Source organism: Pelophylax lessonae, assembly GCF_965119305.1.
Source record: "Pelophylax lessonae genome assembly, chromosome: 3".
Lineage (NCBI taxonomy): Eukaryota > Metazoa > Chordata > Amphibia > Anura > Ranidae > Pelophylax > Pelophylax lessonae.
The window spans coordinates 95,189,282-95,201,807 of NC_138770.1; positions in this window are offsets into that span (position 1 = coordinate 95,189,282).

Below are 12,526 nucleotides of genomic sequence, written 5' to 3' on the forward strand. Positions count from 1 at the left end.
GAAAAGAGCAAGAAAGAAAAGAAAAAGAGATGGAGGGAAAGAGAAAGAAGGATGGAGGGAGAGGGAAAGAAAGAAAAAGAAAGAAATGGAGGAGGGAGGGACGGAGAAAGAAGGATGGAGGGAAAGGGAAAGAACAAAAAAGAAAGAAAAGCAGGAGGGAGGGAGAGAAAAAGAGGGATGGAGGGAGAGGGAAAGAAAGAAAAAGAAGGAAAAGGAGGAGGGAGGGAGAGAAAAAGAGGGAAGGAGGGAGAGGGAAAGAAAAAAGAAAGAAAAAGAGATGGAGGGAGAGAGAAAGAAGGATGGAGGGAGAGGGAAAGAACAAAAAAGAAAGAAAAGGAGGAGGGAGGGAGAGAAAAAGAGGGCTGGAGGGAGAGGGAAAGAAAGAAAAAGAAGGAAAAGGAGGAGGGAGGGAGAGAAAAAGAGGGATGGAGGGAGAGGGAAAGAAATAAAAACAAGAAAAAGGAGGAGGGAGGGAGAGAAAAAGAGGGATGGAGGGAGAGGGAAAGAAAAAAGAAAGAAAAAGAGATGGAGGGAGAGAGAAAGAAGGATGGAGGGAGAGGGAAAGAACAAAAAAGAAAGAAAAGGAGGAGGGAGGGAGAGAAAAAGAGGGCTGGAGGGAGAGGGAAAGAAAGAAAAAGAAGGAAAAGGAGGAGGGAGGGAGAGAAAAAGAGGGATGGAGGGAGAGGGAAAGAAAGAAAAAGAAAGAAATGGAGGAGGGAGGGAGAGAGAAGGAAGGATGGAGGGAGAGGGAAAGAAAAAAAGAAAGAAAAAGAGATGGAGGGAGAGAGAAAGAAGGATGGAGGGAGAGGGAAAGAACAAAAACGAAAGAAAAGGAGGAGGGAGGGAGAGAAAAAGAGGGATGGAGGGAGAGGGAAAGAAAGAAAAAGAAAGAAATGGAGGAGGGAGGGACGGAGAAAGAAGGATGGAGGGAAAGGGAAAGAACAAAAAAGAAAGAAAAGCAGGAGGGAGGGAGAGAAAAAGAGGGATGGAGGGAGAGGGAAAGAAAGAAAAAGAAGGAAAAGGAGGAGGGAGGGAGAGAAAAAGAGGGATGGAGGGAGAGGGAAAGAAAGAAAAAGAAGGAAAAGGAGGAGGGAGGGAGAGAAAAAGAGGGAAGGAGGGAGAGGGAAAGAAAGAAAAAGAAGGAAAAGGAGGAGGGAGGGAGAGAAAAAGAGGGATGGAGGGAGAGGGAAAGAAATAAAAACAAGAAAAAGGAGGAGGGAGGGAGAGAAAAAGAGGGATGGAGAGAGAGGGAAAGAAAAAAGAAAGAAAAAGAGATGGAGGGAGAGAGAAAGAAGGATGGAGGGAGAGGGAAAGAACAAAAAAGAAAGAAAAGGAGGAGGGAGGGAGAGAAAAAGAGGGCTGGAGGGAGAGGGAAAGAAAGAAAAAGAAGGAAAAGGAGGAGGGAGGGAGAGAAAAAGAGGGATGGAGGGAGAGGGAAAGAAAGAAAAAGAAAGAAATGGAGGAGGGAGAGAGAGAGAAGGAAGGATGGAGGGAGAGGGAAAGAAAAAAAGAAAGAAAAAGAGATGGAGGGAGAGAGAAAGAAGGGAGAGAGAAAGAAGGATGGAAGGAGAGGGAAAGAACAAAAACGAAAGAAAAGGAGGAGGGAGGGAGAGAAAAAGAGGGATGGAGGGAGAGGGAAAGAAAGAAAAAGAAGGAAAATGAGGAGGGAGGGAGAGAGAAAGAGGGATGGGGAAAAGAGAAAGAAAGAAAATGAGAAGGAAAGAACAGAGGGAGAGACAAATGAAAAGTAAGAGAAAGAAAGAGAAAGGAAGAAAAAAAGAAGGAAAGAGCATAATGCAGGGAGAGAGAAAGAAAGAGAGAGAGAGAGAGAGGGGGGAGGAAGGGAGATTGGAAGAGAGAGGGAGGGGGCAAGGGGGAGAGAAGATAAGAGAGGGAGAGATAGAGAGGGGGAGGGGGAGAGAGAGGGGGGAGAGAGAAAATAAGAGAGGGAGAGATAGAGAGGGGGAGGGGGAGAGGGGGAGAGGGAGAGATAGAGAGGGGGAGAGATAGAGAGGGGGAGAGAGAGGATAAGAGAGGGAGAGATAGAGAGGGGAGGGGGAGAGAGAGGGGGGGGAGAGAGAGAGAGATGGGGGGGGGGGGATCCCTGGGTTTAATGCAAAGGGAATGCCCTGCTGCCTACTAAATACAGGTTTGGCCATAACACACTTTGTTTTTTGCAGACAGAGAGAGATTTTAGAACTGTTTGGCCATAATAAACGTTGTTCTTTCGCACTTATGGGCACTGATAGGCAGCAATGATAGGCACTGATAGGCGGCAACTGATGTGCACAGATGGGTGTCACTGATGGGCATTGATTGATGGCACTGATAGGCGGGTGATTGATGAGGAGGGACTAATATGCAGCACTGACGGGAACTGATATGCAGCACTGATAGGTGGCACTGATGGGCACTGTTAGGCAGCACTTATGGGCAATGATAGGCGGCAATGATAGGCAGCAACTGATGTGCACAGATGGAAGCCACTGATGAGCGGGACTGTTGAAGAGGCAGCGATGGGCACTGTTTGGAATCAATGATGGGCACTGAAAGGCATCACTAGTGGACACTGAAGGACATCACTGGTGGGCACTGACAGGCATCACTGATGGGACTGTACTCATAAGTAGGGTACTGATTACTAGAATCAATGCGCGCGATGATGTCACGAGCATTGGCTCCACCATAAACGTTTCGTCATATCTGACATCGTCTGAGGCATTTGATTGTTGTGAGTATCTACTACATTATAAGGGTATAATCTGGAATGGAGGTGGAAGTGCACGGTATCCCAGACGGTGAGAAATACAAGCGCATTTTGACTCTTTTCATTCACTGAAAAAGTCCATTTGCTTTGGTTAGCATATCTATGTGGCACATGGTGGTGGATCCCAGCGGAGTCATATTTCATGAAGGATCATATATTCAAGCATAAATGAAGATTTTGATGACTCTTTTGGGACTGTCACTGATTTTTGCACATGTGTGTTTGGTTGCTAATTGTTGCACGTTTGCTTGAGGCAATTTTCTTTTATTTTTTTAGCGCTGCACTTTTGTTTACATATATTTGTCAATTTGTTTTGGCTGACATGTAAGCTAGTCAACATATTTTCTAAGCCCAATTTTCTTTGAGATTCATTTGTTTTATAAACAATCCAGTTGGCCCTTGCCAAACGTACTGTACATGTAGCTGAACCAAAGTTCACAGTACATAATATGTATATTATGCTCCACAAATACAGTATATTAGTAAATTTTGTATAGTTGCGGTTTGGTCTTGAAAGAATGTCTACTGTTATAGCTGCACCAAATATGTTGCTGTGTATTGTGGATATTGTAAACACTTGGGAGGGTTTTGATTAAATATTGTATAGCTATTCATCCTTTGAAACTGCATGTAAATTGGTTTTGTGTGAATGGGGCAAAATCATATGTTCTCTGGCTATACGGTCTACTCAATTCAAATGTGTAAATGTGGAAATTGCTGCGTTATGGCCACTAGATGGCACTGGCTATCATAGAAAATAAGTTTGCTCCTCATTGCCATCTAGTGGCCACAATTAGGTTTTTTTTTTTTTTTTTTTCCATGCTCACATTTGAATTGCAGAGAATAAAGATGGAGAACATTAAATTTTCTTTCATTTGCACAGAACAAATGTACATGCAGTTTCATTGGATGAACAGATATGCAGATTTGTTATAAATACACTCCTTGATGTGCTATTGCAAAGTTATTACAGAGTGGTTTTTAGAAATAGCACTGTTCACATAACATATACTGGATCCACTAGTGATAGATCCACATTGGTGCAACCTTACATATACTGCAACAGTCGCCACTGCTCAGCATGAATAGTTATATAAAATGGAGCATTCTTACCCAATACCTAGGACTGCAGGATGTTTTGTAATGGTAGAACTCCAGTTAGTGGCGACTCTAGGAACAATATATAGGACATAAGATACCACAGTCAAAACTGAGGGGGCACACATAATTTTCACCACTATATCGTACCACTGAAAAAATAATAAATAAGTACAGTATCTCACAAAAGTGAGTACACCCCTCACATTTCTGTAAATATTTTATTATATATTTTCATGTGACAACACTGAAGAAATGACACTTTGCTACAATGTAAAGTAATGAGTGTACAGCTTGTATAACAGTGTACATTTGCTGTCCCCTCAAAATAACTCAACACACAGCCATTAATGTCCAAACTGCTGGCAACAAAAGTGAAAATGTCCAAATTGGGTACAAAGTGTCAATATTTTGTGTGGCCACCATTATTTTCCAGCACTGCCTTAACCCTCTTATGCATAGAGTTCACCAGAGCTTCACAGGTTGCCACTGGAGTCCTCTTCCACTCCTCCATGATGACATTACAGAGCTGGTGGATGTTAGAGACCTTGCGCTCCTCCACCTTTCGTTTGAGGATGCCCCACAGATGCTCATTGGGTTTAGGTCTGGATACATACTTGGCCAGTCCATTACCTTTACCCTCAGCTTCTTTAGCGAGGCAGTGATCATCTTGGAGGTGTGTTTGGGGTCATTATCATTTTGGAATACTGCCCTGTGGCCCAATCTCTGGAGGGAGGGGATCATGTTCTGCTTCAGTATGTCACAGTAAATGTTGGCATTCATGGTTCCCTCTATCAACTGTAGCTCCCCAGTGCCGGCAGCACTCATGCAGCCCCAGACCATGACACTCCCACCAACATGACTGACTGTAGGCAAGACACACTTGTGTTTGTACTGCTTGCTGCCACACACGCTTGATACCATCTGAACGAAATATGTTTATTTTGGTCTCATCACACCACAAGACATGGTTCCAGTAATCCATGTCCTTAGTCTTCTTGTCTTCAGCAAACTGTTTGCGTCTTTCTTGTGCATCATCTTTAGAAGAAGATCCTTCTGGGACAACAGCTATGCAGACCAATTTGATGCAGTGTGCGGCATATGGACAGGCTGACCCCCCACCCCTTCAATCTCTGCAGCAATGCTGGCAGCACTCATCTATTTCCCAAAGACAACCTCTGGATATGATGCTGAGCACATGCACTCAACTTCTTTGGTTGACCATGGCGAGGCCTGTTCTGAGTGGAACCTGCCCAGTTAAACTGCTGTATGGTCTTGGCCACCGTGCTGCAGCTCAGTTTTATGGTCTTGGGAATCTTCTTATAGCCTAGGTCATCTTCATGTAGAGCAACAATTCTTTTTTTCAGATCCTCAGAGAGTTCTTTGCCATGAGGTGCCATGTTGGATTTCCAGTCACCAGTATGAGAAAGTGAGAGCAATAACAACAAATTTAACACACCTGCTCCCCATTCACACCTGAGGCCTTGTAACTCTAATGAGTCACATGACACCGGGGAGGAAAAATGGCTAATTGGGCATTTGTTTTGGACATTTTAGCTTAGGGGTCACTTTTGTTGCCAGCGGTTTAGACATTAATGGCTGTGTGTTGAGTTATTTTGAGGGGACAGCGAATTTGCACTGTTATACAAGCTATACACTCACTACTTTACATTGTAGCAAAGTGTAATTTCTTCAGTGTTGTCACATGAAAAGATATAATAAACTATTTACAAAAATGTGAGGGGTGTACTCACTTTTGTGAGATACTGTATATATATATATATATATATATAATATGAGAGTAATGCAGTATGCAATGATACCTTTTTATTGTACTAACCTAACATTTAAAAGACAAGCCTTCAAAAGTTTTCCTTTCTTTCTCAGGTATTGCTTCAGACCTGAGAAAGAGAAAAACTCTTTAAAACTTTTCTTTTAAATGTTAGGTTAGTACAATAAAAATGTATCATTGCATACTGCATTACTTTCACATTTTCTAACCTTATTTCTCTATATATACTTAGTTTTTTTCAGTGTTATGATAAAGGAGTGAAAATTATGAGTGCCTCCCCAGTATTGACTGTGGTATCTTATGTGTCCCCCCCCCTATATATTGTTCCTAGAACCGCCACTGCCTGGAGTTCTACCATAGTTTAAAGAAATTTCAGCAAACAGTTTACGCAGTAATAACCCCAAGTATTGGTGCCAGTTTATGCAGTAATAGCCCCTAGTATTGGTGCCAGTTTACGCAGTAATAGCCCCTAGTATTGGTGCCAGTTTATGCAGTAATAGCCCCTAGTATTGGTGCTAGATTACGCAGTAATAACCCCTAGTATTGGTGCCAGTTTACACAGTAATAACCCCTGGTATTGGTGCCAGTTTACGCAGTATTAGCCCCTAGTATTGGTGCTAGATTACGCAGTAATAACCCCTAGTATTGGTGCCAGTTTACACAGTAATAACCCCTGGTATTGGTGCCAGTTTACGCAGTATTAGCCCCTAGTATTGGTGCCAGTTTACGCAGTAATAGCCCCTAGTATTGGTGCCAGTTTACGCAGTATCAAACCCCTAATAATGGTGCCAGTTTATGGAGTAATAACCCCTAGTATTGGTGCCAGTTTTTACTGTAATAGCCCCTAGTATTGGTGGTAGTTTACGCAGTAATAACCCCTAGTATTGGAGCCAGTTTTCACAGTAATAACCCCTATTATTGGTGCCAGATTATGCAGTAATAACCCCTAGGATGGTGCCAATTGATAACCCCTAGTAATGGTGCCAGTTTATGTAGTACTGTAATAAACCCTAGTATTGGTGCCAGTTTACGCAGTAATAGCTCCTAGTATGTGTGACAGTTTTCACAGTAATAACCCCTAGTATTGGTGCCAGTTTACGCAGTAATAGCCCCTAGTATTGGTGCCAGTTTACACAGTAATAGCCCTTAGTACTGGTACCAGTTTATGCAGTAATAGCCCCAAGCATTGGTGCCAGTTTACGCAGTAATAACCCCTAGAATTGGTGCCAGTTTACACAGTAATAACCACTAGGATTGGTGCCAGGTTTTCACAGTAATAGCCCCTAGTATTGGTGCCAGTTTACGCTGTAATAGCCCCTAGTATTGGTGCCAGTTTAGGCAGTACTAACCCCTAGTATTAGTGCCAGTTTACGCAGTAATAAAGCCTAGTATTGATGCCAGCATACGCAATAATAAAGCCTAGTATTGATGCCAGTTTATGCAGCAATTACCCCTAGTATTGGTGCCACTTTACGTTGTAGAAAAGCCTAGTATTGGTGCCAGTTTACGCAGTAATAACCCCTAGTATTAGTGCCAGTTTACGCAGTAAAAAAGCCTAGTATTGTAGTATTGGTGCCAGTTTATGCAGTAATAACCTCTAGTATTGGTGCCAGTTTATGCAGTAATAGCCTCTGGAATTGGTGCCAGTTTACGAAGTAATAGCCCCTAGTATTGGTGCCAGTTTACGCAGTAATAGCTCCTAGTACTGGTGCCAGTTTATGCAGTAATAACTCCTAGTGATGGTGGCAGTTTATGCAGTAATAACTCCTAGTATTGGTGCCAGTTTACGCAGTAATAATGCCTAGTATTAGTGCCAGTTTACGCAGTAATAAAGCCTAGTTTTGGTGCCAGTTTACTCAGTAAAAAAGCCTAGTATTAGTACCAGTTTACGCAGTAATAAAGCCTATTATTGGTGCCAGTTTACGCAGTAATAACCCCTAGTATTGGTGCCAGTTTACACAGTATAAACCCCTAGTATTGGTTCCAGTTTACACAGTAATAACCCCTAGTATTGGTGCCAGTTTACGCAGTAATAAAGCCTAGTATTGATGTCAGTTTACCCAGTAATAACCCCTAGTATTGGTGCCAGTTTTCACAGTAATAAAGCCTAGTATTGGTGTCAGTTTATGCAGTTATAACCGCTAGCAATGGTGCCAGTTTACACAGTAATAAAGCCTAGTATTGGTGCCAGTTTACGCAGTAATAAAGCCTAGTATTCATGCCATGCTCTCAGCACAGAGGAGGTAGCGAAAAATATTGAGACCTGCCAACCACAGTAATGAAAGTGTTAAGGCCAGTCGCGACAGTGGCGGCGGTCTTAACACTTTTATCAACTTCATGGGAGATCTTTATGATTATGATCATGGGGAACATGAATAAAAACACTACAAGGGTTTTAGACAAGTCCTTTATTAAAAAAATAAATAAAAAAAACAATGCCCCCCGATGTACAGTAGATACATATTTGAGCACAACGCCCAACGCACCCAGAAAAAAAAAAAGCTCCGCCCATGACAAAGGCCGACTGCCGAATGCCTCCTCCGCCGGGCAACAGTTCTTAAATAGGTAAGGGGCGGAGCCATCAACTGGTGGCCCGGCCCCCTTGTGTCCTCACCGACCGGTGTATGCTGGGTCGGTGACATCACAAGGATCGGGACCACCAAGTAACGTCACCAGGTGGCCCGCACCTTACCAATTTAAGAACTCTAACCCGGTGAAGGAGGCATTCAGCGGTCATTCGTCAAAGAGTACGGTAAGTTTCTTTTTCCCCGGGTCCAGCGGAGCGTCGTGATTGACCATAGATCTACATCGGGGGACATTGTTTTTTATTTATTCACTTGTTTTTTTAATAAAGGACTTGTCAAAACCCTTGTAGTGTTTTTATTTATGTTTGACAGTTTTTTAAGTGAATAAGTAGGGGTATAATGTATCCCATATTCATTCACATAGGGGGGTGACGAGATTTTGTTAAGGGGGCTTCCAGATTTCAATAAGCCCCTGCCCACAGACCCCCACAACCACCGGCCAGGGTTTTTGGGAAGAGGCCCTTGCCCCATCAACATGGGGATAAGGTGTTTAAGGGCGTGGGGCCCCCCTCCCCAAAGCACCCACCTGCCTGCCCCATGTTAAGGGCCTGTGGCCTAGTATGGTTCATGAGAGGGGGGCGTTCGCTTGTCCCCCCCCTTTCCTTGCCTGCTGGGCTGCATGCTCAGATAAGGGTCTGGTAAACGCTGTTTCTTTTTTTTTTAAATTTTGGCGTGGGGTTCCCCTTAAAATCCATACTAGATCCAAGGGTCTGGTATGGATTGGGGGGGCACGTTTCTTTTTTTTTTTCTTTTTTTAGTTTTCCTTACCAGACCCAAAGAGTCGCAGCATTGAGGTCTATGGAAGCCGAATATGAGAAATAAAAAGTCCTCATTTTAATGGCCTATATGCAAGTTATTGGCCAAAAAAACTTATCGGATTTGGGAACTGGCCTGGGGGACATGTATAAATGCAAAAAATTCAGCCCATCTCTACTTATCACAGCACATCAGTGCAGCCTCATCACAGCACATCAGTGCAGCCTTATCATTGCAGCCTCATCACAGCACATCAGTGCAGCCTCATCACAGCACATCAGTGCAGCCTGATCATTGCAGCCTCATCACAGCACATCAGTGGAGCCTCATCACAGCACATCAGTGCAGCCTCATCCTAGCAGCCTAATCACAGCACATCAATGCAGCCTCATCACAGCACATCAGTGCAGCCTAATCACAGCACATCAGTGCAGCCTCATCATAGCAGCCTCATCACAGCACATCAATGCAGCCTCATCACAGCACATCAGTGCAGCCTCATCACAGCATCTCAGTGCAGCCTTATCATTGCCCATCAGTGCAGCCTCATCACAGCAGCCTCATCACAGCATATCAGTGCAGCCTCATCACAGCACATCAGTGCAGCCTCATCGTAGCAGCCTCATCACAGCACATCAGTGCAACCTCATCACAGCATTTCAGTGCAGCCTTATCATTGCCCATCAGTGCAGCCTCATCACAGCAGCCTCATCACAGCACATCAGTGCAGCCTCATCACAGCATTTCAGTGCAGCCTTATCATTGCCCATCAGTGCAGCCTCATCACAGCAGCCTCATCACAGCACATTAGTGCAGCCTCATCACAGCACATCAGTGAAGAAGAAAAATTACTTATTTTACAAAATTCAATAACAGAAACAAATAAATGTTTTTTCTTTTTTTTTTTTTTTTTTAAGACTTTGGTCTTTTTTTCGTTCTTTTTAGCAAAAAAATAAAAAACCCAGTGGTGATTAAATACCATCAGAAGAAAGCTCTTTCTGTCTCAACAAAATGATAATAATTTCATACGGGTACAGTGTTGCACTACCATGCAATTGTCATTCAAAGTGTGACAGCACTGAAAGCTGGCCTGGGCAGGAAGGGGGTAAAAGTGCCCGGTAGGCAAGTGGTTAATGGTTATAGACACCTCCAGGATCATCCGTCATGTGCGCCTCTGTTGATCTAAGAAGCTTGCTATATTGCTTTCGTAGAATAAATACAATTATACTGTTTTTAATTACACCAGCTCTTTCAATGAAGCAGAAGACAATGTATAATTAAGTGATTAGGGGTGAAACTGTAGCTACTTTGGCCAATGAACACGATGTATAACGCAATGTTCTTGTAGACGAGGTGTGAACTCCCCCTATTCACAAACTGTTCATAAATACTCTCTGCCATAACACAAAGGTATAGAACGCCACTGCAAATCTACAGTAACGTCCAAGCCCGAGGATACCATGCGTGTCGTGTGGATGGTGTGCACTCCATTACTCTGGTGTGTCTTTGCAGGTAAACAGTTAGGGACATATTTATAAAGTGGTGAAGGTGACTTTCACCAAACATTCACTGGTGAATCCATCACTGCCATTTAAACACATGCATCGGGAAGCTTCACCTGCAGTGGGTGGTTAGGGAATGTCAGATTAAACACTTTATAAATATGACCCTTAGAGTTTCTATTATAGGGTATGCACACTGATCAGCCATAACATCTTGGCCACTGACAGTTGAAGGGAATATCTCGATACAATGGCATCTAAAAATTGGAGGGATATTTTAGGCAGCAAGTGAACATGTTGTCCATGAGGTCGATGTGGTGAAAGCAGAAAAAAATGGGCATCGCAGTTTGTTGTGTATGGGGCTTCACGCCCACGGTGACCCATGTCCGCAGCCAAAGGCTTCTATAATGGTCACATGAACATCAGAACTGGACTACGGAGCAATGGAAGAAGGTGGTCTGGTCTTTTACATCATGTGGATGGCCAGGTGCGTCACTTACCTGGGGAAGAGATGGAACCTGGATGCGGTATAAGAAGGCAAGTCGGCAGACGTAGTGTGATGCTTTGGGCAATGTTCTGCTGGGAAACCTTGGGTCCTGCCATTCATGTGGATGTTACTTTGGTGTCCATGCATCAATGGGTCGGGGCTGTTTTAGCAAAAGGGGGCCATACTCAGGCTACATTCACACCTGAGCGTAGCGTTTTCGCGCATTTTTTACAGCGATTTTACAGCAATTTTTACCGCGATTTTTACCGCGATTTTTGTGCAGGCGTTTTTAGATTGAATAGAGACCAATGGAAAACGCCTGTAATTTGCCCAAAAAGAAGCTCATGTACTTTTTTGAGCGTTGGGCGTTTTGCTCGCAGCGTCAAAACGCTCAGATGTGAACAGGGGCCATTGAAATGAATAGGATTTGTCTTGTTGGGCGTTTTGAGAGCTGATCCTAGAGCAGAAAAACTCCCCAAAAACGCCCCAAAACGCCTACATGTGAACGGAGCCTCAATGTTAGGTGGGTGGTCATAATGTTATGGCTGATGGATGTTTATAAAGAGCTTGTCATGAGAGAATGTGTGATCAAGTATTGTCTTTTTTTTTAAATCACTTTTTTTAAATCAAATTTTCTTTAAAAAATTTACATTTAAAATTTAAATTTAAATTTCTTTAAAAAATTGAAATTGTCTTTTTTTTAAATCATTTTTTTTAAATCACTTTTTGAATCACACATAAATTTGACCAATGACAGGGTAGTCATATATAGTAAGGTATTTTTTTTTTTTTTTTTTTTTACCCAGGTCAGTCCTTAAATTACTACATTACATTTAATTCTTTATTACACTGTGTATGTTGATTTGTATCATAGTTACATAGGTTGCAAAAAGACACAAGTCCTATAATAATGGGCCAATTTGCTCCAGTGGGGTGAGAAAAAAAATCCTTCCTGATCCCCCAGGAGGCAATTGGATATTCCCTGGATTAACAATCCCCGGTGTTATTATCTATAAATTGTATTATTCAGTAATATTCTGTGCATTTAGGAATGCCTCCAGTGTTTAAGAGCTTCTCATGCTTGAGAAACAACAATGAATAGAAGGGAGCTGCAACCATCTGTTTAGATTTCTGTATATTGGAGGTGTCTTCCAGTTGCTTTTCTACACAAGAACCATAAAGTGATAAAAGTTATAACTGACTACAAAATAAATCAATATTATTAATATTATTAACCATTTAAGCTCTAGAAGATTTTATCACTTTCATGACCAGGCCATTTTTTTCTATTCAGGACTGCGCTAGTTTAACTGGTAATTGCTCGGTCATGCAATGCTGTGCCCAAACAAAATTTATATAGTTTTTTTTACACAAATAGAGCTTTATTTTGGTGGTATTTGATCACTGCTGGGTTTAGAAAAAAACAAACAAACAATATTTTTTACTATTTTCCATAAAACATATTCAATAAAAAAGTTTAATCAATTTTCTTCATACATTTTGGCCAAAACTTATTCTGCTACATGTTTTTGATAACAA